The sequence below is a fragment of the Jaculus jaculus genome, chromosome 9, assembly GCF_020740685.1.
Source record: "Jaculus jaculus isolate mJacJac1 chromosome 9, mJacJac1.mat.Y.cur, whole genome shotgun sequence".
Lineage (NCBI taxonomy): Eukaryota > Metazoa > Chordata > Mammalia > Rodentia > Dipodidae > Jaculus > Jaculus jaculus.
Window position 1 is genome coordinate 101,303,218 of NC_059110.1, and position 22,958 is coordinate 101,326,175.

At 41.7% G+C, this 22,958-nt stretch overlaps 1 protein-coding gene and 1 pseudogene across 1 annotated transcript in view; one reads left to right on the forward strand and one right to left on the reverse strand.

Annotated features, from left to right (window-relative positions):
• Positions 1 to 16,552, reverse strand: part of Ankfn1 (ankyrin repeat and fibronectin type III domain containing 1) — a 176,182-nt gene extending 159,630 nt beyond the window's left edge. The window contains exon 1 of the mRNA XM_045159868.1: positions 16,424 to 16,552. The gene's annotated coding sequence lies outside the window, so the exon portion shown is untranslated. The remainder of the gene's footprint in view (positions 1 to 16,423) is intronic.
• LOC123463827 lies at positions 4,189 to 4,307 on the forward strand (annotated as a pseudogene).
• Positions 16,553 to 22,958: the final 6,406 nt, after the last annotated feature.

Here is a 22,958-nt window from a genome sequence, read left to right on the forward strand (position 1 = left end):
AACAACTGAACAAGCGTTTAACATAAAGATTAAAAATAAAAGAATCAAGACATTAGTAAGAATGGCAAAAAAAGTTCCTTCAGAAATTAGTTCCTCAACTGGAGAGATGGCTTGGCAATTAAGTTCTTGTCTTTGAAGCCTAAGGACCCAGGTTCAATTCCCTAGGACCCACATAAGTCAAATGCACAAGGGGTCACATGCATCTGGAGTTCATTTGCAGTGGCTGGAGGCACTGGTGCACCCATTTTCTTTCTGTCTCTTTTTCTCTCTCTCTTTATCTGCTGCTCTCTCTTTCTCTGTCTCAAATAAATAAAAGAATTGCCGGGCGTGTTGGCGCACGCCTTTAATCCCAGCACTTGGGAGGCAGAGGTAGGAGGATTGCCATGAGTTCAAGGCCACCCTGAGATGACAGAGTGAATTCCAGGTCAGCCTGGACCAGAGTGAGACACTACCTTGAAAAACCAAAAAAAAAAAATAAATAAATAAATAAAAAAAAAATAAATAAATAAAAGAAGTTTCTTAAAAGCAATGAAAAAAACTAACAAATGTCAAAATCAACGTTTACATAATTATTGCATTAAGCAAAGGCTTATAGCAATCTAAGAATTAATTTTCAATAAGAAAAGGTGAATTTAGCTGGGTGTGGTGATGCACACTTTTAATCCCAGCACTAGGGAGGCAAAGGTAGAAGGATTGCTGTGAGTTTGAGGCCACCCTGAGACTATATAGTGAATCTCAGGTCATTCTAAGCCATAATGAGACCCTACCTCGAAAACAAAAAGAAAAGAAAAGGAAGATTTGGTAACAATATTAAGCTTTGTGGCATCTTATTTTTCCCTAGACCCATCTTATCCAGCTTTCTGGCAACCCTGAAAATCAGCAGCTAATGTTCATGATAGAAGTGGTGGACTGTTGGCCACTGGAGAGGGATGATGGGTTAGTAGCCATAGAACTGCCATTTTATGAACTGTCTGTCTGTTCCCTAGAAGATCCCACTTAGAAGATTTGTCTGTTTTTTGGGTTCTGACTTGGAACCCATCAAGGACAAAAAGCTTTTTCCTCTGGGGTTTTTAATAAACACCAGTAAATTTAAACAATTGTTTAATATTTATCCAGAAGTTTGCAAATGGGATGCTTAGAAATAGATGGCATTGAAAAGCTATGCCATATTCCCAAGAACCTAGAAAGTTGTGTGCATGCCTGAGGATGGGAAGATGGTGTGGGAAATGAAAACAAGAGGGTCTGAATGGCCAGCCCCAGTTGGACTGTGAGGTTCTGTACAAGCAGAAGATGAAGACTAAAGTAGAGTTGTTAGCTACCTGGTGGTATGTTGACGGTGTTTCAGACACACACACTCACACATACCATACACAGAGAGACTTTCCTTAAGATGGAGAGTCAGTGAGTCCAGGCATTGGAGGAAATCCCTGTTCAATCAGTGATTATCACTGTGTGATCCAAATAGAGACTTGGGTGGTCATATATGACAAAAGGCACAGATATTGCTGACTTAATTTCTGGAAAAAATCACTGAACAAGCTGGGTGTGGTGGCACACACCTTTAATACCAGCACTCGGGAGGCAGAGGGTAGGAGGATCGCTGTGAGTTCGAGGCCACCTTGAGACTACATAGTGAATTCCGGGTCTGGGCTAGAGTGAAACCTACCTCGGAAAAGAAAAGAAAAGAAAAAAAAAATCACTGAACAAAAAATCACAGGGAGAAAATTCAACTTTCAGAGTCACCACATTATTACTAAAGTGCCTAAGTTTTCAGTAGAAAACTATGGAATGTAAAGGAATCCAAACTCTGTCTCATATACAGAAAACATTCATAGAAATAAATTGCTTCTAAAGAGGCTCAAGTGTTAAATTATTACACAAAGATTTTACCTACTTTGTATGTATTCATAGAAATAAAGGTAATTATGCCTAAAAGTAAATAATAAGGATGATATTTCACTAAATTGAGAGTATTTTTGAAGAGATGGAACTTGTACTATTAGAGACAAATAGAAATTGTAGAGTTAAAAAGTATAATAGCTGAAATAAAAAAATGACTAGAGGATCTCAAGCATATTTGTTGTGGCAGAAGAATCAGCAAACTTCAAGTTAAATCAGCTGATATTGCAAGTCCAGGGAGAATAAAGACAAAAAGTGAAGAAAAATCCAGAGTCTCAGATGTATGGGAATATTCCAAGTGTAACTCACATATGTGTGGTAGGAATCAGAAGAAAAAGAAAAATGGAGCATTACAGAAAGGACAGGCAAGGAAGTCGTAAACCAAAACTTTTGAAATTGGATGAAAAACAGCCTATACAGCCATAGTTTAGTGAATATTAATGGGGGTACATGAATATTAATGAGGATAAGCTCAAAGATTCACACTTAGATGCATCATTAAAAAGCTGTTGAAAGTCGAAAAGTTAAGAATCTTGAAAACAACATGAGAGAAATGACTTTTAATATATAAGGGAACTTCCAGAAGGTTCACAGCTGATCTTTCAGTAAAATCTTTAGAGGTCAGAAGTGAGAAGAAAAAGTCTATCAGATAAGTTATTATTCTCTATCTTCACCTTAAAATGTTATTCCAATAATTAAGGAGAAATTAAGATATTACCACATAAACAACTGGTAATTTATTATTAAACCTTATTTGGAGGGGCTATTTTTTGAGGCAGGGTCTCATTCTAGTCCACGCTGACCTAGAATTTATGGTGATATTCCTACCTGACTTTCTTGAGTGCTAAAATTAAAGGTCAGCCATGTTTTTGTTAATAGTAGACCTTCTTTACCACAAATACTAATACTTAAGGCTGAAATGAAAGAATACTAGACACTAACTAAAATCCACCTGAAAGAAAGCATGATCATTGGTAAGAAAACTACATACATAAATATAAAATACTGTACAAATATAAGAGACAATATGAATATCATTGGCTCAAGTCTTCTCCTTTCTGAATTAAAAGACAACAAGGATAAGCAAACAAATCAATTGAAAGAAGAATAAAAAGAGTAAAATACTTAAGAATGGATTTAACAATATAAGCGAAAAATTTTCTAAAAACTGCAAAACATTATTGAAACTAATTAAACACAATCCAAGCTAAGGGAAAGTTGTTCCTTACCCAAGGAGTTAACACTAACCTACCAGAGGGAAGCACTCCTGATATTGGAACATGAGGTGGTGGCTTCTATCTTTCCATATGGCTGTTGTCTCTGTCTTACATGGATTTGTCCCTCCTTTTGTCCCTTCAGGCTTTATTGGTTTTCCTTATGTTTTCCTTGTGAGTGTTTCCATGGTAACCTTCCCTTGGTCACTGTTTGCATATGTCATGTACTTCTTGTTATCATTCTAATACATGATGTGACTAACTATGGCATCTACAAGAGTGGTTTAAAAGTGAGAGCAACACTGCTGTCTGTCTGTGTGACTGACATAAGCTGAAGGAAAAAACCGGCTGAAATATTGAATGAAATGCCTGATGTGTAATACAGATACAAAGCCCTAAGAGGAGACTGGACAGGGAAACTATTTTTGTCATGTTAAATCTTAAATCTTAGATGGTGCTCTTTGGTCAGCATTCTTTTTTTTTTTTTTTTTCTTTTTTTAGGAGAGAGAATTAGCATGAAAGAGAATAGGTCCTCCAGCCACTGCAATAGAACTCTAGACACGTGTGTCTCCTTGTACACATGTGTGACCTTGAGTGTTTGCATCACCTTGTATCTGGCTCACATGGGACATGGAGAGTTGAACATGGGTCCTTAGGAAACTGAATATGGGTTCTTCAGGAAAACTAAATTATTTCAAGGTCAAATATTTAATAAGTAGGAAAGTCAAAACCTGCAGTTATATCAGTCTTATATCAAAATTCCAACTTTCTTTCTTTCTTTCTTTTTCTTTTTCTTTTTCTTTTTTTTTTTTTTTTTTTTTTTTGGCAGTAGGGGTGGGTGGATTTCAAGGTAGGGTCTCATTCTAGCCCAGGATGATCTGGAACTCACTCTGTAGTCCCCAAACTCTAATAAAGAAAAACAAATTAAGAATTTTTAAATGAGGGAATACTTAGAAATTGTACAGCATAGGCTTAGAGAAAGGTGCTCAGCAAATATTAGCTATTATTGCATAATAACACTTTCGAGGTCTAGTTGACATGCAATAATGACATACATTTTAAAAGTACAATTTGAGTCTATATCCATACCACCCTGAACCTATTTGATCACATCTGATCTCGGAAGCTAAGCAGGATTGGGCCTGGTTAGTATTTCGGTGGGAGACCACCTAGGAATAACAGGTTCTGCAGGTTAGAAAAAGTACAATTTGATATGCTTTTCCCGTGAAGCCATTGCTATCATTAGATAATATTCATCCTTCTCAAAAATTATGTTATGCCACTTTGTATCCTTTCTCCTTCTTTCATGAACAAGCTCCCTTGGCTTCTCCCACACCCTGTTCCTGGCTATTATTAATCCATTCTATGATACTATAAATTAAATTTCCCTTTCAAATTTCCATATAAAGGGAACCATCAGATTGAACTTTATTTTATTTTATTTTTTTTGGTTTTTCGAGGTAGGGTCTCACTCTGGTCCAGGCTGACCTGGAATTAACTCTGTAGTCTCAGGGTGGCCTTGAACTCACGGCGATCCTCCTACCTCTGCCTCCCGAATGCTGGGATTAAAGGCATATGCCACCACACCCGGCAGATTAAACTTTTTTAAAAATCCAGCTCTGGGGACCGGAGAGGTGATTTAGCAACTAAGGTGCTTGCCTGCAAAGCCTAATGACTCATACTTGACTCTCCAGATTCCACATAAACCAGACACACAAGGTGCCACATGGGCAAGGCTGCACATGCACACAAGGTGGCACGTGTGTTTGGAGTTAAACTATAGTGGCTGGAGGCCTTGGCATGTCAATTCTCTCTTCTCTCTCTCTCTCATTAAAAAATAAATAAATAAAATAAAATCTAGCTTTGTCAGGGGTGGTGGCAAGCACCTTTAATCCCAGCACTTGTGAGGCAGAGGTAGGAACATCACAGTGAGTTTGAGGCCAGTCTGAGACTACAGTGGCTTCCAGGTCAGCCTGGGCTAGAGGAAGACCCTACCTCAAAACAAAATCCAGCTTCTTTAACTGAGATTAATAACTTTGAGACTCAAATATCTTGGACTCATATGCATCAGTAGTTTTTCACATTCTGGTAGAATGGTAGATCCTTGTGTGAAGATGCCACTGTTTATTCACTTGTTGGCTACTATTTAAATAAGAAAAACTAGAATCCATGGAATTTGCTGAAAATAAAAATGTACTTTTATTTTACTTCCACTATAAAGGCTTAGGGACACTGGAATTCCAAAGAGAAGGAGACACATAGCTAAAGGTGGATCGCTGTCTGTGACATGACTAAAATCAGGCTTTAAGGTATCACTAGCTGGTGTGTGTGTGTGGAGGGGTATACACTCTACAGGAAAGCTGATTTCTAGTTTCGCATTTCCTTTGTCAGCATTCTAATAATATGTCTTCTTTTAAAATCTATAATAAATAATATAATAAATGCCATGTTAATTGTTAAAGCCAACCAAATATTTAAGAATAAAAAACGATAACAGCACTGGAGAGATGGCTTAGCAGTTAAGTGTTTGCTTGTGAAGCCTAAGGACCCTGGTTCAAGGCTCGATTCCCCAGTACCCATGCAAGCCAGATGCACAAGGTAGCTCATGCAACTGGAATTCGTTTGCAATGGTTGGAGGCCCAAGTGTGCCCATACTCTCTCTCTAATAAATAAATAAATAAATAAATAAATAAATAAATAAATAAATAAAACAATTCCACAGGAAACTTTTTTAAGGCTAGCATTGCTCTGATAGACAAACCAGGAAATAAACAACAGAAGGAAAGAAATGTTGGGGATTTGGCATAGCAGCTGTTCACCTGCCTAGCAAGAGGCCCTGGGCTCAGTCCCCAGCACCACAAATAACAATAATGACAACAACAATAATAATAAAGAAGAGAAGGGACAAATTTCTGATTTGTATTTGGGGGCAAAAAAAAAAAAATGCCCCTTGACCAAATGTTGGCCAATAAAAACCAAGGCCAGTATACTGTTCAACTGCCAATTCAGTTCAATGTGAATATATCTCACTATGTTTAGAGAATAGAGAAGGAAAAATCTATATGATTCCCTCATCACATGCAGGAGAGTGTAATTGAATTGGATAATCCCCAGCATGACTGTAAAACAAACAAACAAACAACAACAAAAAACCATTTAGGAATATATGGGAAGTTCCTCAACCTGACAGAGAATATATCAAGAACTTGTTATATTTTAAATCTGAAGTGTCACCCACAGACTTGGGTCACAAACTTGCATTTCCCAGGTACTGACTCTGTCTTTAGATGCAGTAGAAACTTTAAGAGACGGGACCTTGCTGGTGGAAGCAGGCCACCAGGGCGGGTTGTTGGCGGTTATATGAGCATTCTCCTTCCCGTCTTGTTCTCTGCTTCCTGGCATGCTGCGATGTGATGAGCTGCTGCTGTCTTCTCCCTCTGCCAGCAACTCTGCCCGTGCTTTCCCCATCATTATGGACCAGAACCCTCTGAAAGTATGAACCAAAACAAACCTTTCCTCTTTACTTCTGGTAGGCACTGTGGTCACAGCAACGACAGACATATAGCCAATGTCATATGTGGTAATTAAAGATAAATCACTTCTTTTCAGAACCAGAAGCAAGGTAAGATGTCCACTATTGCATTTTACCCTTGTACTGGGTATTCTAGTCAGTGAAAAAGGCAAGGAAAAGGAATAAAAGATGTATATTATTGAAAAGAAAGAAGTAATAGTATTCATTCACAGATGGTAAAATAATTTCCCATAGAATTATTTAATTACTCTACAAGAATCTATTTAGGCACAAATATAACAAAATACATGAAAAGTCCACATACTGAAAAGAATATGACATTATATATACCTCACTTGTAGGTTGGAAGAAGTAGTATTGTAAAGGTGTCGTTTCTTCCAAAATGACCTGCACATTTGATCCAGTCTGAATGAAAATGCTAGCAGGTGGTTGTTATAATAACATTTTTGTATCATTTTTATAAAGATATATTATTTATTTATTGGAGAGAGAGAAACAGACACAGAGAGAGTAACAGCGGGTATGCTGGATCCTCCTGCACACTATAAACAAGCTCTAGACACATATGCCACTTTGTGCGTCTGGCTTTTCATGGCTATCAATCCTGGGTCATCAGGCTTTGCAAGTAAGTGCCTTTAACCACTGAGAAATCTCCCCAGCCACCTTGTCAGTATCATTTTTACAGAAAAGTAAATGATCTAAAATAACCAAAACAATTTGAAAAAAAATGAAGTCATAAGACTTAGATTGCCTGATTTCATGAGTTTCTATAAAGCTATAGTAGTGAAGACTTACAAGACCAGTATTAGAATTGTTATGTAGATAAAGACAAGGGTATAAGGATAGGAGTTCCAATGGATGAAATAGAATAGAGAGTCCAGAAATAGCCTGCTGTGGTGGTTTGATTCAGGTGTCCTCATAGACTTAGGTGTTCTGAATGCTAGGTTCCCAGCTGTTGGAGATCTGGGAATTAACGTCTCTTGGAGGGAGTGTATTGTTGGGGGTGGGCTTATGGGTGTTATAGCCAGTTTCCCCTTGACAGTGTTTGGCACACTCTCCTGTTGCTATGGTCCACCTTATGTTGGCCAGGGGGTGATGTCCACCCTCTGTTCATGCCATCATTTTCCCTGCCATAGCGGAGCTTTCCCTCGAGTCTGTAAGCCAAAATAAACCTTTTTTCCCACAAGCTGCTCTTGGCTGGGTGATTTCTACCAGCAATGTGAACCTGACTGCAACAGTAAAGTTGTACCAAGGAGTGGGATTGCTGCTAGACACCTGACTATGTGGCTTTTGGCCTTTTGGAGCTGATTTTCAAGAGGAATGTGGAAGGATTTGAAACCTTGGCTTAAGAGATGTCCTGCAGTGCTGTAAGTACATCTTGATGGACTATTCTAGTCAGAGTTGAAAGACCTGAAGGCAGTAAGAACTATGGACTGTAAGGTTTGGCTTGTGAGGGTGAGAAAGAGCATTGCTTCGATTGGGCCAGCAGTTTGTGTGAGGCTTGCTGTTATGCCTGTGTCCTGAGAAGTTGTGTAGGATTGCTTTGCGTAGCAATGAATTGGTGTGAGCAGAGGAATATGGCACAGAAAAAATGAAATCTTTGGGTGAACTGCTGCCCTTTCAGCTACAAGTGAGAGATTATAACCTTTGGGATTGGGACAGCTGACCTGACTGGGACAACAGGAAGCAAATAGACTCTTCTGAAGGGGCCTGAGTGCTCAAGGAGTGTCTTGTTCTTCAAAGTCTGCTTTATTTGCCCCTAGATTAACAAATTGGCACTCTACCTGATATTGTGGAGTGTAAGAAATGCAGGAAAGAGAGGGTCATTGAGTTTGCAACACTGTCCTGTGTTTTGGAAAAGGCTATGGGCAGTATGAAGCAGGTTTGCTGGTTGCCTGCATGGAGACCCCATGGTACCATGAAGATGAACTGCGGGTTGCAGTGGAGACCCAGTGGAGATGCCAGGACCACGAGATGGCTGCTAAAGAAAGCTGCTGGCCCCGATGAGGTTTGCCAGGGCTGTGAGTAGCCAACTGGAGGGGTGGAATTGGAATGCCAGAGACTTGTTGCTGGTTAGGATTATTGGATTTGGAGACTTGTCACTGGCTAGAGTTGTTGGACTTGGAACTACAGAATTTGGTGTTTGCCCTGTTTTAAATCTTGTATTGATTGACTATTTTTTTTGCTATGCCCAATGCCATCTTTTGCAATGTGAATGTTTATTTTGTACCATTATGGGTTTTGGGGGGATTTTTTTGGTATTATAGCTCAGTTAAAAGACCTTGGATTATGGGGATGTTTGAACATCATTCAGATTGATTAAAACCTATGGGGACTTTTAAAGTTGGACTGAATGCACTGTATTTAAAATCATGTATGTTTAGCAGTTTATGGGGGCCAGGGGCGGAATGTGGTGGTTTGATTCCATAAACTTAGGTGTTCTGAATGCTAGGTTCCCAGCTGATAGAGATTTGGGAATTCACACCTCCTGGAGGCAGTGTATTGTTGGGGGTGGCCTTATGGGTGTTGTAGCCAGTTTCCCCATGCCAGTGTTTGGCACACTCTCCTGTTGCTATTTTCCACCTTATGGTGGCCAGAGGGTGATGTCCACCCTCTGCTCATGCTGTTACTTTCCTCTGCCATTGTGGAGCTTCCCTTACAGCCTGGAAGCCACAATAAACCTCTTTTTCCTACAAACTGCTCTTGGTTGGGTGATTTCTACCAGCAATGCAAACCTGACTGCAGCATCTGCATATATGTGCTTAATTGTACTTTAAAAGCATGTTAAGGTCATTCAACAGGGAAAACAATCTTTTGAATAAAGTGTGTTGCAACAATGGTGTAATGTTGTTTGTGAAAAGGCAAAAAGACCTTCTTGCCTGAGCATGTGACCCAGTGGGTAAAGAACAAGTATGAGGAGCTGAGTTTGGATCCCTAGGACCCATGTGAAAGCTGTGCCAATCCGCCTGTGATCCCAATACCCAAGAGGGGGAGATAGGCGGATCCCTGGGGGGGGGGGGTTGCTAGCTAGCTAGATTAGCCAAAGCAATTAGCCTCTAGTTTGAACAAGAAATTCTGTCTCAAAAAAAAAAAAAAAAAAGGAAGGTGAAAAGTTTCTGAGGAGGACATTCAGTACCAACTTCTGCCCTCCCCCCCCCCCACATGTGCCCCTGAGTATAAATTACAGCTGTAAATGTAAACGCCCAAACTATAAACGGCCCAGAAGGAAACATAGGAGAAAATCTGTGAACCCAGATCAACAGATTTCTTAGAGGAGACACAAAAAGAGAAAATGACAAAACAAGTGACAAATTGGGATTATTATCAGAAAGCTTCTGCTGTTTGTAATCTCAGCTGGGACTGTCTCCATTTTGGAAGCCTGTGACGGAGTCGTGACTGCATGTAGAGCAAGCACTGCGACGGAAGTGCTGGGACCAGAGGAATGAGAGTAGCCCAGAAAGCAGAAAACAGGAAGCAAACGTCTCCCACAGATTTACTCCTCAGCCACCCGCTCCCTGAGTTTTTTCTTTCTCAGGCACCCCTAGGTGGTAGGTGAGTTCTGGCATAGCTCTCACCATGGTAGCTGTCTCAGCCCTGACCCAGTGAGACCCACAGAGGGTCCAAGTTCACTGGAGCTATCTTGTGGGACTGGGGTAACCCTAGAAATGAGCAAAACTAAATTACAGAGAGTCAGGAGATGAGCAGCCATCAGCAGATGTTTCTTCTCCATTTGTCCCCTACAGATTGCTCTGTGGGCTTCCTGGTCACTATCGTACACAAGCAAACAACAGACTGTGTTTTCTTATGAGTTCTGTGTCTGTTAGCTACAATCCCACCTTTATTTATTTTACTTCATTTCTTGTCCTAAAAAGTCTCCCAAAATATAATAAAACAATTAGAATCAAGCTTTGATTTCATGGTCTAAAATAAAATGTAGTAACAACTTTACAAGGATACAAGAACTATTATTTTGTCCTCACTTTATATTTGATTTTGGCCAGAAGACCAAGAAGTGATCATTCTCTTCTAATTTTATAAGCAAGGAAACTGAGGTCTAGAGAGGTTAGGCAATTTGTCTGAGACCTTACAGCCAGTAAATGAAGCAACAAAATACACACCCTGACTCCAAAGCCCACGTATCTAACAACTCTGTTAATGTTATTCCGAAAACAGCTTAGTCTGGCTTTCCAGTGGTTTCTTTCTAGACCTTGATGCTAAAGAGGACACTTCTTGCTCTAGCTGTCTGTTCTGGCACTTCTAGACTCAGGTTGCGTTGGAGCTTGCTTGTGAGAATTTCTCAGAACATTTGTACCTTGGAAAAAGAATCTGCACCAGTTTGGATGAAAAGCAGTTGTGAGACACGGTGTATTAGAAATAGGAGTTATAGATACTCTTGGAAGCTGGGTAGACAGCTACATTCAGTGAAGAGGACAATCCTGACTGGGGCAATATTGTCCTTCAAGCTGTGATGTGAACTAGAGGACCTCCAGACTTTAAATTGCCTGTCAATAGACAGAAAAGAAAGTTTGATCCCTTCTGTTCTCCACCACCATGAATGTGACAGGTGTGCCTTTGACTGCTAAAGGGTGGCCAACTCTATTACAGTAATGACATATAACGGAGTGGAAGTGGCCTTTCTACTGCCTATACCCTTTGATATATACATTCTCCACTACCTTTCGAAATGTCACTTGTGACTCCATGGTGAGAGGAACACTGATTTTTTTTTAAAGTTTTAAGCATATGTTTATGGGGAAGTAGGTCAAAAGATAATTAATATTGATTCCGTAGCTCAGAAAACAGCTATAGTGATCTAGTTTGTAAGTAAGATTATCCTGTGATATATCTTGGGAATTCACAGGTATCTAAAACAGTTGATTACACCAAGGTATCAACTATCTCAGTTTGCCTGGGACCTAGGAAGATCAATTTGCAAGAGGTGCAGTGCTAAGACTGGGAAAGTAGTAGACAAGTTAAAATAATGAGTTGGTTGTCCTGTCTGTCTCCAAGGACATATGCTAGAAAGGAAGACAGGGATAGACAGCTATGAATTAGGGTGATATGCAAAGCCATGGAATTGAAATGATAGCTCATACTCCATAGCATGAAATGTGAGCCACACACTATTTGTAATCATTCCTGTCTTCGTCCATTCCAATGCTATGACAAACTAATAAGCTGGGTAACTTAGAAACAATAGGAATTTGATTTGTTTTAACAGTTCTAGAGTCTAGGATAAGTCAAGGCCAGGGTGTCTGAAGAGTCAGTGTCTGGTGAGAGCTGCTTCCTGCTTCATAGATGGCATCTTGTCACAGTGTCCTCACATGGTAGAAGGAGCTCCGAGGTCAATTTTATAGAAGCCCTAATCCTGATCAGAGGGGCCCTGTCTTTCTGGCCTTATCATCTCCTGAAAGGCTTATCTCACACCACCAACTTGGGGCTTGGGATTTCCACTTGAACATGGATTTTGAAGGGACATACATATTCAGGCTATAATATAGTACCTTTATCAATCTCTCTTTTTTTTTTTTTTTTTTTTTTTGGTTTTTTTGAGGTAAGGTCTCACTCTGGTCCAGGCTGACCTGGAATTAACTCTGTAGTCTCAGGGTGGCCTTGAACTCATGGCGATCCTCCTACCTCTGCCTCCCAAGTGCTGGGATTAAAGGCGTGCGCCACCACGCCCGGCCAATCTCTTGATTCCCATGATAGTCATTTGAAGGAGGGCTAATACCTCATTTTATACAGCAAAAACTTGAGGGTCTGTTAAAGGACAGATTTAGGATCTAAACAGGCAATATTATTATGCACCTGAATTCTTAACCTGTAAATATTTGTTTTGAAAAGTCTAATGCAGTTGTGGGCAGATGGCTCAGTGGTTAAGAGCACTTGCCACTTAAACATGAGGGGCCTCTCAGCCAGAGACTACCAAGCTCAACTCCTCAGAAGCCACGTAAAAGGCCAGGCATGACCTCTCATGTTTGTAACTCCAGCTGATATGGAGCAGAGATCTGAGAATCATTTAGGCTCATCAAAAGACAGTAGCTCTGGGTTGAGCGAGAGACCCTTGTCTCAAGGAAAGACTCAGATTAAGGACAAGTGAAGAAAACCTGAGATTCTCTTCCGGCCTCCAGACATACATTATACACACCACACCATACCACACTACACACACACATACACACACACACAGAGCATAAGACATAGAAGGAGTACAAAGGGATGACTGGAATGACGTCAGGGGTAACAGGAAGTGATGGGGTCACAGAAGTTGACTCCTAGAAAAAGCTTTTGAGTGATGGATGAGTATTTAACTAGCAAGAATAGAAAACAGTACTCTAAGTATATGAGATCAGGTAAGGATGTTGAGACAGGATATGGCTGGTAGATCAGCGGTGGCCGTGGTGCGTAGAAATCTGCTGGGCTCTGTCACATGCAGTGGTACATTACATCAGCTGTGCAAAGACCATGGGAAAGAGTGCGAGAAAGGTAGCAGGGCCGAACCATACAGGGCCTTGTGCACTATATGCTAAGAAGCAACTGCTTTAAGCTGTGCGCAGCAGTGAACCAGAGACCCTTAAGAGACGGATAGTACATCAATGACCATGATCTGATCGCTGCACATTATACACATGTGCTGAAATGTGATGCCTTATTTTATAAGTATGTACAACCATTACATCTTGATTATAACTAAAAATAAATATTGTTACAAATGTGAGATTTGTGTATAACAGTCCAAAAGTCATTTGGAAGGGATGGGGCATGGAAACAGTGATGAGATATAGGCACCTATGATTCTCTTGAAAAGAGTCCTTGCGAGTTGGTGACTTCAACCACAGCTTGTAGTGAGAGGAATGGAAAGCACTGGGCAGATGCAAATGATGACGGAAGCGAGGTGGGCCATGTGTGGTTAGTGAATTGATGTGGAGGCAAACCTGAGGGGAAGTTTTATGAGCCTTCTGAGTTGACTGGGTGCATGATGGTTCTACTAATAAGTACTAAAGAAAATAAAACCATCTAAGAGGGAAACGTGATGGAGCATTTTGATAAACTTTAAATTTTTAAAAATATATTTTATGTATTTATTTACTGGGGAAGGGAGGGGGATAATGGGCTTGCCCAGAACTCTAACCACTCCACATGCATGTGCTGCCTTGTGCATCTGGCTTATGTGTATCCTCAGGAATCAAACCTGGGTCCTTAGGCAAGCACCTTAACTGCTAAGCCATCTGTCCAGTCCTCGATAAATTCTTTTTATTGTAGCAAAATATACAATAGCATAAAATTGATTATTTCCACCAGCTCTGAGGTACATATGCATTGCTGTGCACCTGTTGCCACCATCCATCTCCAGAATGTTCTGACAAGCTGGGATTGTGACCCATTAAACACTAACTCTCCATCTGCCCCCCGAATGTGTGTTTCAAAAGTGAAATTATAGTGATTAGTCTTTCAGCATGTGATTCTCAAGGGCTTATGAAAAATTAGATACTGTTATCTAATCTTAAATAGTCCATAGACAAGGTGATTGCTTACCCTAAAGATTGCTTATTCCTCTTACCGAAAGTGAAGTAATTATAAAGACAGTTCTTAGAGATAGCTACGATAACTATGAAGTAAACAGAAGGAAACATAATGTATGTAATAGTTGTTCAACATCATTTGGGCTGCCTGTGATGTTGAAAAATGAATATATTCACTTATGGCAAGATATCACTGACTAATTAGTTTTTTCCTCTGAGAATGCTTGTATTTTATAAAAGACAGAGATGCCTAACTGGATCTCTGATGAAAGACTTGCTCATCCCATGCATGGAGAGTGGGGGAATCTCAGTTACCAAAAGTTGCCATAAGTCTATGCTTGCACTCTGCCTGCACCAAAACTAACCCTGAAAAATACTTACATGCTTATCTCACAACATTTTAGACCTTTATGATCTTGGGATGATTAACTGTAGAAAAGCAGTTATCCTGGAAGCCTATTTAAACAATCCTGTATGTGATTTCTATTTATTTGAATTTAAGATGCTTTGTTTAAAATATGCTTTTCAGCTCTTGGTTGTCTTATACGGGAAGTGTGGCTCAGCTACCTACCTTCTAGGTTCTCTGTAACCCTGCAATGAGGAGAGGCACACAGAGCTCCCATTCCCCATATACGTACTTGTTGGCGTGTTTCTGATGAATGTGGCCTCTTTACCAAAGTGCATGCCAGTAACTAATTCCCTCATGCACCTTCTTCCATGAAGAGCAGAAAGTAGTATCCCATGAGCACATTAATTGAGTTTAGCACCTCTTCTCAGCAACTACCTGGAATGGATGACGTGGTGACATGGAGAAGCAGGGAGCCTGAGGCAATGCCTCACAATCTGGAACCCAGCAACAGTGCCCCATTATCTTGACTCTCTCTAGTTGTGTAACCAGTCAGCAGTTCTGTCTCCTTCCTGTTCCAGTGCCATCATTTGTAAGTAGCTAAGTCACTTGGGAGTATAACCTTTCTCCCTGAGGGAGTGACTTGGGGATCCTTTCAACTGGGCAGAATCTCACCCATCACTCCTATTTCCTGACTTGGGTTTTTATTTGGAGAATCTTGCTGCTCACTGTTCTCACATCATCCATCTTTGCCAGCACACTCAGCCACAGCTTCATCTGAATGGCCAGTGACATACAGTGCAGAGAGTGCACCCAGGACATGAAACTCACTATGACATTTACATATCCAAAATCTGAAACACTCTCAGTTCCAAGCATTTTGGGTCAAGGATACTTAATCTACATTATATTCTGAATTTAAAAACAATCCAAGTCCATGGGGAAACTTGGGCAAACCAGACTGAGGAGACCCACTGAGGGAGGGTAGGAAAAACAATGTCTTTCTCCAGTCACTTTCCCCTGCTGCAGAGGGTCAGCTTACATCTTATTTAGGAAATGAGGGATTTGAGTAAGTATGGGGGTTTCTGGAACCTAGTATGGAAGCAAATTCATTCTGATTACCCATGGTAGTCCTTGTGGCCATGGCTGGGCCAAGAACCAGCCCAGGCAACATGCTAAAAACATTCCACTTTGGAGCCAGTGCCCTCTGCCCACCATGTGTCTGAATGGAATGAAGAAAAGACTTAGGAAGATCAGTGCATAAAAGGCTGAGGATAAAGCCTGAGCCAGAGTGGATGTCCAGCGTTGCTCTGTCTAAGAAGACTCACTCACGATCACCATGTTATTTATGGGCTTGCTGGCCCAGGATGGGCAGAGTGCTGGATTACTCTCTGCATGCCCTGCCTGCCATCTACATTAAATACAGCAATGTGCTTGGGTTTATATTCAGAGTCCTTGGCATGTTGGGGTTCATCTTAACCTGATCCAACAGGTATTTTACAGGTATTAGGAACGCACCTGAAAAATGATTTTATGCAACCAAACAGCATTGTTTGAGCATGGTCTGCCTCTTTTTTTTTTTTTTTTTTTAGAGCCAATTCTAATCAGTTATGAAAGCACTTCATGTGTTTAAGCTTGCTGCAAAGGAAATGCCCATTTATCGGAAATGGGCCCCCTTACCCCCATCCACACCACTCCACATGGCTGTGTGTGATGCACGATACACCAAACCTCTGTGTGCGTGCCTGGTCACATTCTTCATGGAACGCCTGCAGCGAACTTTGAAAGATTCTGGATTTTTCTTAATGTCATTTAAACCGCAGCAACACAAACACAATTAAAAAACATCATCAGTGACTAATAAAGCCCCACATGCACATGAAGAAAGATAACAATCAATTGGACTTACCAGCTTAGGCTATTTGAGGCAGCAGAGGAACAAGTTGTTGGTAACTGTCCAGCGCTTTCATTCAATAAATCACATTGGCTCTGCTTTCTCCTGAAGCTCAGCCTCTGCGCAAAGCGAGCAAACCTCCTCCCTATTCTGTGCAAAGAAGAAAATGCGAACAGGATCACCACAGGCGACAGCCTAAGTCCATGATCACTGAGCTACTCTTAATGCAAAATAAAAGCGCGAAGGATGTGTGGGGCGAGGAGAGGGAAGCCCCTTGGCTCAGAATCTAGGTGTATTCTCAGGAACGCAGCTGGTTGGGGGGGGGGGTTGATTTCTCAAGCGTGTGTGTGTGTGTGTAATAAAAGGATGCCATGTCATGACTTCAGTGCATGTTTAGCTATTGTATCTGTGAGGACCACTTTGAATGGCATGTGGGAACTGCAAGCTTTATGTCACACAATACTGAATCAGAACCAAATGTCATTTGGGGCCATGCAAAGGGACAGAGAGGCAGCCAGTTAGTTCTGAACTGTGTCAGTGACAGGGAAGGATATCACCCATCATTCAAGGGCTCCTCTAGCCCCTTGCCCCTTTAGCTTGCTGGGTCCAGAAGCATTCAGGTGGCAGTGGCACCCTCTCCCCACAGGGCACCTGTGCCTTCCCTTAAAAGCTTCCTGCAGGAGTGAGAAGGCTTCTCGAGAAAGTTGGGCTGTTCAGCCTAGGCTTGGGTTTTGTCTGAGGCTGTCTGAGAAAGTAGACATCAGACTGGGACTTAGTCCCTAACAAGGCTTAGCCTCCCATGAAGATTTCAGTGTTGCTTTTGTGTGTGTGTGTGTCTGTGTGTGCACATGTGTGCATGTATACACACACATGCACCACATCAGGATGTTCCTGGCTTCTTTCACAGTGTTAAGTTTCACATGACTAATGAAACATACAAAATGGATTTCTTAGAAAGCCACACATGCACAGCCATAGCAACAGCATTAAGGATCTTTCTAAAGCCATTCAGATACCTTGCCAAATGAATGTTTAGCTTCAGTCATGACTTCAGAGACAATTTTGGACTCTTAAATTTGTTATTTATGCCTAGAGACAAAGGGACCTGTAAAACTTGAATGGTGGATCAGGAGAAGATCTCTTGGTTGTAAGTAACAAGGAGGAGTTGGCCTGGGCACATTTTTTTTAGGATCCTGGGAATGGTATCTCATATTCTTAAAAAAATCTCCCCCTTTCTGGAGACATCCTACAGCTGCCAGCTCACTTGCTCTGACAGGTGGCTATTCTGGAGCTGGAATCCGAGGTGAGGAAGTGACTCAGAAAACCTGGGAGTACAAGGAAGAGCTCAGCTTAGCTTCTCACCGTTGCCATAATTTTTGCTATTCCTATTAGCAAGTTAAAGATCTGTCTCTAGAACATTTATTCTTCCTTTCTCTCCTTGGGTTTATCTGCCCATGGAGCACTGCTGTGAGTAATCTAATTTGTGAGTATTCATGCCCTCCAGGGTCAGAAGTCTATTTTTTTTTTTCATCAAGGATTAAGAAAGGGTCAGGTCGCTCTTACACAGCTTAAGCTTAAATGGTTCCCAGGTAAAAAGGTTTACCATAATGTCTGGAAAAACTTTGACTTTAATACAGATTTACTTATGTTCCATCAGTTTGGGTAAGCCAGGTGACTTTGAGTAAGTCTACTAAGGTCAGGGAACTGCCTGAGGAGGCCATGGGTTCAACCTGCTGTGTGAGTCTCAGGGCACAATAATTCTTGTCATTGTAGCATGACTCCCAGGAGCAAATACAACCTGAACCTAATGGAAAATCTGAAACCCAAAATCTAAAACTTTTAAAAAAATTTAGTGTGTGTGTGTGTGTGTGTGTGTGTGTGTGTGTGTATACATGAACGTATTGTGGCATGCATGAGGAGGTCAGAGAATAACCTCAGTGTTAGCCCTTTCCTTCTACTCTGAGAGCAGAGTCTCTCACTGCTTGTCTTACTGCTGTGAAGGTGAGACTAAGTGGTCCAGTGGCTTCTGGGTACTTGGCTTCACTTCCTGTTGCCATAGACATGTTGGGATCACAGAGGTGTGCACCACTGTGTGCACAGCTTTACATGGGTGCTGGAGACTCACACTTTCCTAGGCTGCACAACAAACTTGTTATCCATGGAGCCATCTCATCAGTCCCCCAAGTCTAAAACTTTTCAAATATTGATACCACACCGACAAGTGGAAAATTCCACCATACCAAATTTGGTTTCATACACAAAATTATTCAAAATGTATAAAACAGAGTTCAGGTTATACGGGTATATGTGAAACATCAATGATCCCGTGTGCAAATTGAGGTCCTGCACCAAGGCATCTCATTCTCTATATGGAAACTTCGACATCCAAAATCTGAAACACTTCCAGTTCCAAGCATTTTGGATCTACATTCAATTCTGAGTTAAAAAAAATAAATAAATAAAAATAAAAAAAAAATCCAAGTCCATGGGAAAAGAGATTCAGTCATCTCTTCCTCCATCATTCACTACTAAATTCTTCAGTAGATTATTAGTATGTATTTAGTAAGTTTGATGTATTGTGTTATGTACTTTATGTTATCAGAAACCTATATGATCTGTGACACACCATAAGAAATTTCCCCATTCTGATCCAGCTTCCCTCTCTAGCCAAATTTCTCACTACCTCTCTCTTCTTCTCTACTTGCACTCAGTGCTGTAGTCATTTGGATTAGGTTTAGCTTAGCTAAGCCACTCTCTCTCTTTCTCTCGTCTGGGTCTGTGTGTGGGCACACATGTCACAGACTGCATGGACAGGTCAGAAGACAACCAGTGGTGTTGGTCTTCTATCCAATTGCTGCATTCACCAGGATGGCTGGCCCAGGAGCTTCCAGGAAATTCTCCTGTCTTTGTTTCCTACCTCACTTTACGTGTGCTGGGATTAAGGCGCAATACCCTGTCTGACTTCATGTGGGTTCTGGAGATCTTAACTCAGGTCATTGTGCTTACATGACAAGTGCTTTTCCCACTGAACCATCTCCCCAGTCCTGGGCTTTCTCTTCATACCAGGATTTTCCATGAGATAATTTTCTGCCTGGAGAGTCAGTTCCCTTTGACGGGCTAACTCTTCAATATTCTTGGCTTCTGGGCCTGGCCGGCACTTCTCAGGGTTATGATTCTAGCTCTTAGAGCCCTGGGTCCCACTCTTTGGTCTGCAATACAGTACCTGACACTCTCCCATCATTGTATTCATGATTTACTGCATTTGATTAGTGCCACTCATCACCACGGTGTTGTAAGTTCTTAAGTGTCAGGTCTCTCATTCACTGCTCTATTGCCCGTCTCCAGCATATAGAAGGCATTCAATGAACATCTAGTATTTTGTCAAAGTACTTAACATGTGTTTCCTGAATAAATGAGTGAATGTACCACCTCAAAAATTGGGCGGGGGGGGTGTTCAGAATTTAAAGAACCTTAACGTTCTGGTGCACCTAAGCTTTCTTCCCAAGTGGCTGTCCACTGAAGGCTTGCCTCCTCTGACTAATGGTGCTTGATGAGTATCAAGCCATAGCTGATCACACCCTTACTTTGTCCCTCACTCCCTAGCACTTTTACAGCGTGTTCTTGCTTTTTGTTCTCCAGATGTTTCCTGGGGTTGGGCTCATCTCTCTACTCTGTATTCTCCATGATTCCTAGCACAAGCCTGCAATTAGCTGATGCTTCATTCATTGAGCAGCAGACTTTTGGACAGGGAGTTTCATGATCACAGTCTTGCAGGAAGATGATGCTGGCTTGTGGGGGCCAGGAGGATCGAAGGAGCCAGACCTGAGGGAGCTTTAACCATGACTACAGCACTGAGTCGGGATCTAAAAGCAGACTTACTCTTTCTTTCTCTTTCCCACCCTCTCGCCCCTCCCTCATGTCATAACACGAGTGTTCTCACTGGGAACACAGAGAACGTTTGTTCCATACTCGGAACTTCCCCTCCACCCAAGTCCACCCCCACAGTTGTTTCACTTGCCTAGGTTGTGACTGTGCCCCACTGATTCGATTAAAATGTCCTTTGAAGAAAGCAATTGCATTTTACTTTGTGTTTTCCTTCTCCAGCCGTGAAACTTCCTGTCCTGATGCCTTGAAGACAATAACTGCTCACTGAACTCTGAGAAAGATAAGCGTTTATTACACGTAAAGCACTGGATGAAGAAGGCGTATGGTGGGAAGGGGTGCAAAGTTGAATGAGGTGTCTTTCCAAAGGCACAAGAGAGGTGCTTAGTGAGAGGGATGCGTCTGCAACTGGTCCCAGTACACACAGTAGGGACTGAAGAAGGGAGCAGCATTCAAGAGAGTCGGAACAGTGCGCTGAGGAAGAGGCACACTGACAGCGGCAGGGTGAATCTGAACTGCGTAGGGAACACTCAGAGAAGGTTACATTTGACCTGTATATAGAGCAATAAAGACTTTTGTAGGTTAGACTGAAGAGAAGGGGAGATGACAGTTACTTTCTTGTTGCTGGGTCAAAACACCCAGCCAGAAGCAGACTATGGGAGGAAAGGGTTTCTTTCAGGCTTCCAGGTTCAAAGAGAAATGTCATCATGGTGTAGAAAGCATAGTAAAGCTGAGGCTCTGAGGCTGGGCATCATATCTTGCCACAACAGATGTCAGAAAACAGCAAGTGAGCAAGAGAGAGAAAGATAGAGAGAGAGGGAGAGAGGACACACAAGCTCTGGCCAGGGAAGTCTTAGCCTCTTGCACCTCTTGTACCAACAAGGCTCCATCTCCTAAATTCCCATCAGCTGGGGATTATGTGGCATAATCATAAACACCTGAGGCATTGGGGGTGTTTCACATGCAAATTACCACAGGGTCTAAGGCACAGAGCCCCTGGATTATTTGAGGGAAGGACAAGTTGTCCAAGGGAATGAACTGCAGTGAATGGTCATGGGCAATTTGATGGAACTTGCTTCACAAAGCAGACAGGGCCTCGCCTAGGTAGGGGTTGTATACTGTGCAAGAGTCTAACCTTCCTGCCATCAGAGGCAAGGATTCTAGCAGGACATTGCTGGTGTAGTTGAGCAAAATCCCTGGTCTAGCTATGGGGGGCAGTGATCTAAAGTGGTGAGAGCCTGTAATTATGGAGATACTGATGGTGAGGCCTGTGATGAAGCAGAGATGAGAGTGAGGTGAGGTGCACTTTGGAGGTGGACATGAAAGGACTCGCCAAGGGTGCAAGTAGATGGGAGACCTGGAAAGAAGGCAGAGGAAGCTTTTTTGTTTTCTTAAATTTTTATTTATTTGTTTTTATTTATTTATTTGAGTGCAATAGACACAGAGAGAAAGACAGAGAGAGGGGGAGAGAGAGAGAGAGAGAGAGAGAATGGGTGTGCCAGGACCTCCAGCTGCTGCAAATGAACTGCAAACACGTGCGCCCCTTTGGGCATCTGGATAACGTGGGTCCTGGGGAACCAAGCCTCGAACTGGGGTCCTTAGGCTTCACACACAAGCACTTAACAACTAAGCCATCTCTCCAGACTGCAAAGGAAGTTTTTAAAGTTCTGGTTTCTGTGCTTGTTCTTATTCCAGTATTCTGGTGTTTGGGTTGCGGTAGCACCGTAGCACGTTTTGAGATTAGAGATTACGATGGATGTCACCAGCTGTGTTCATTCTGTTCAAGATTGCTTTGGTTCTTTGGGGTCTTTTGTGTTTCTATATGGATTCCAGGATTGTTATTTTCTCGTTCTAAGAAGCATGTCCTTGGGATTGTGGTTACACTGAATCTGTAGACGAGTGTATGCTGCATTTACACATGGAAATAACACACCAAACCCTCCATTAGCACATACGGTGAATCTGTAACAATGAACATGAAATAATGGAATGAGTTTTACCTTATGTGGTGGCAGATGATGGTGACATTAATTCTCTCAGGACACTTTGGGCATTCACAATACATATGACCTGTAAACTTTTTTAAGACAGAGGAAGAGTGGGAAACTGAGTCCTGGGAACCTCAGGAATGTGCCTAGAAGGTTGTTGTTTTATGTGATAGAAAGTGAGATGCTAAAGAGCAGTTTAGTGTTTGATAAGGAATCAGGCTAGACCATGACAATGCAGTATCAGGAGATGAGCTCAGATCCCTTGTGGGAGGAATGGGTGCAGTTTCACCAGAAACAGGACTTCCCCACCCATTGTCACACTTTGTGATTTCTCCTTGGAGTGGTTTCGACTAGAGGAAGGATCTGGGTTTTGGGTATGGGCATGTGAACTTGGGCCCTCCAGCTGCTCATCACTGGCAGGGTGATACTGGGTGAGTGATTTCTTAGACGTTAGTTTTCTCACTTGTAAAATGAGGGAGTCAAACCATAAAGTTAAAGGTTCCTTCTAGTATTGCTCTCTGATTTGTAAATTCAGCAACTGGAATTTCAGAACGCTTGGGAAGTTAGGTCAAAACTCACCCATATCAGAAGCCCATAATATCCACTCCTCCTTACACAATCCTGCCCACATTTTGAAAAGGTTTATATATTATTACTAATGTATATCTTCCCTGGGGTTA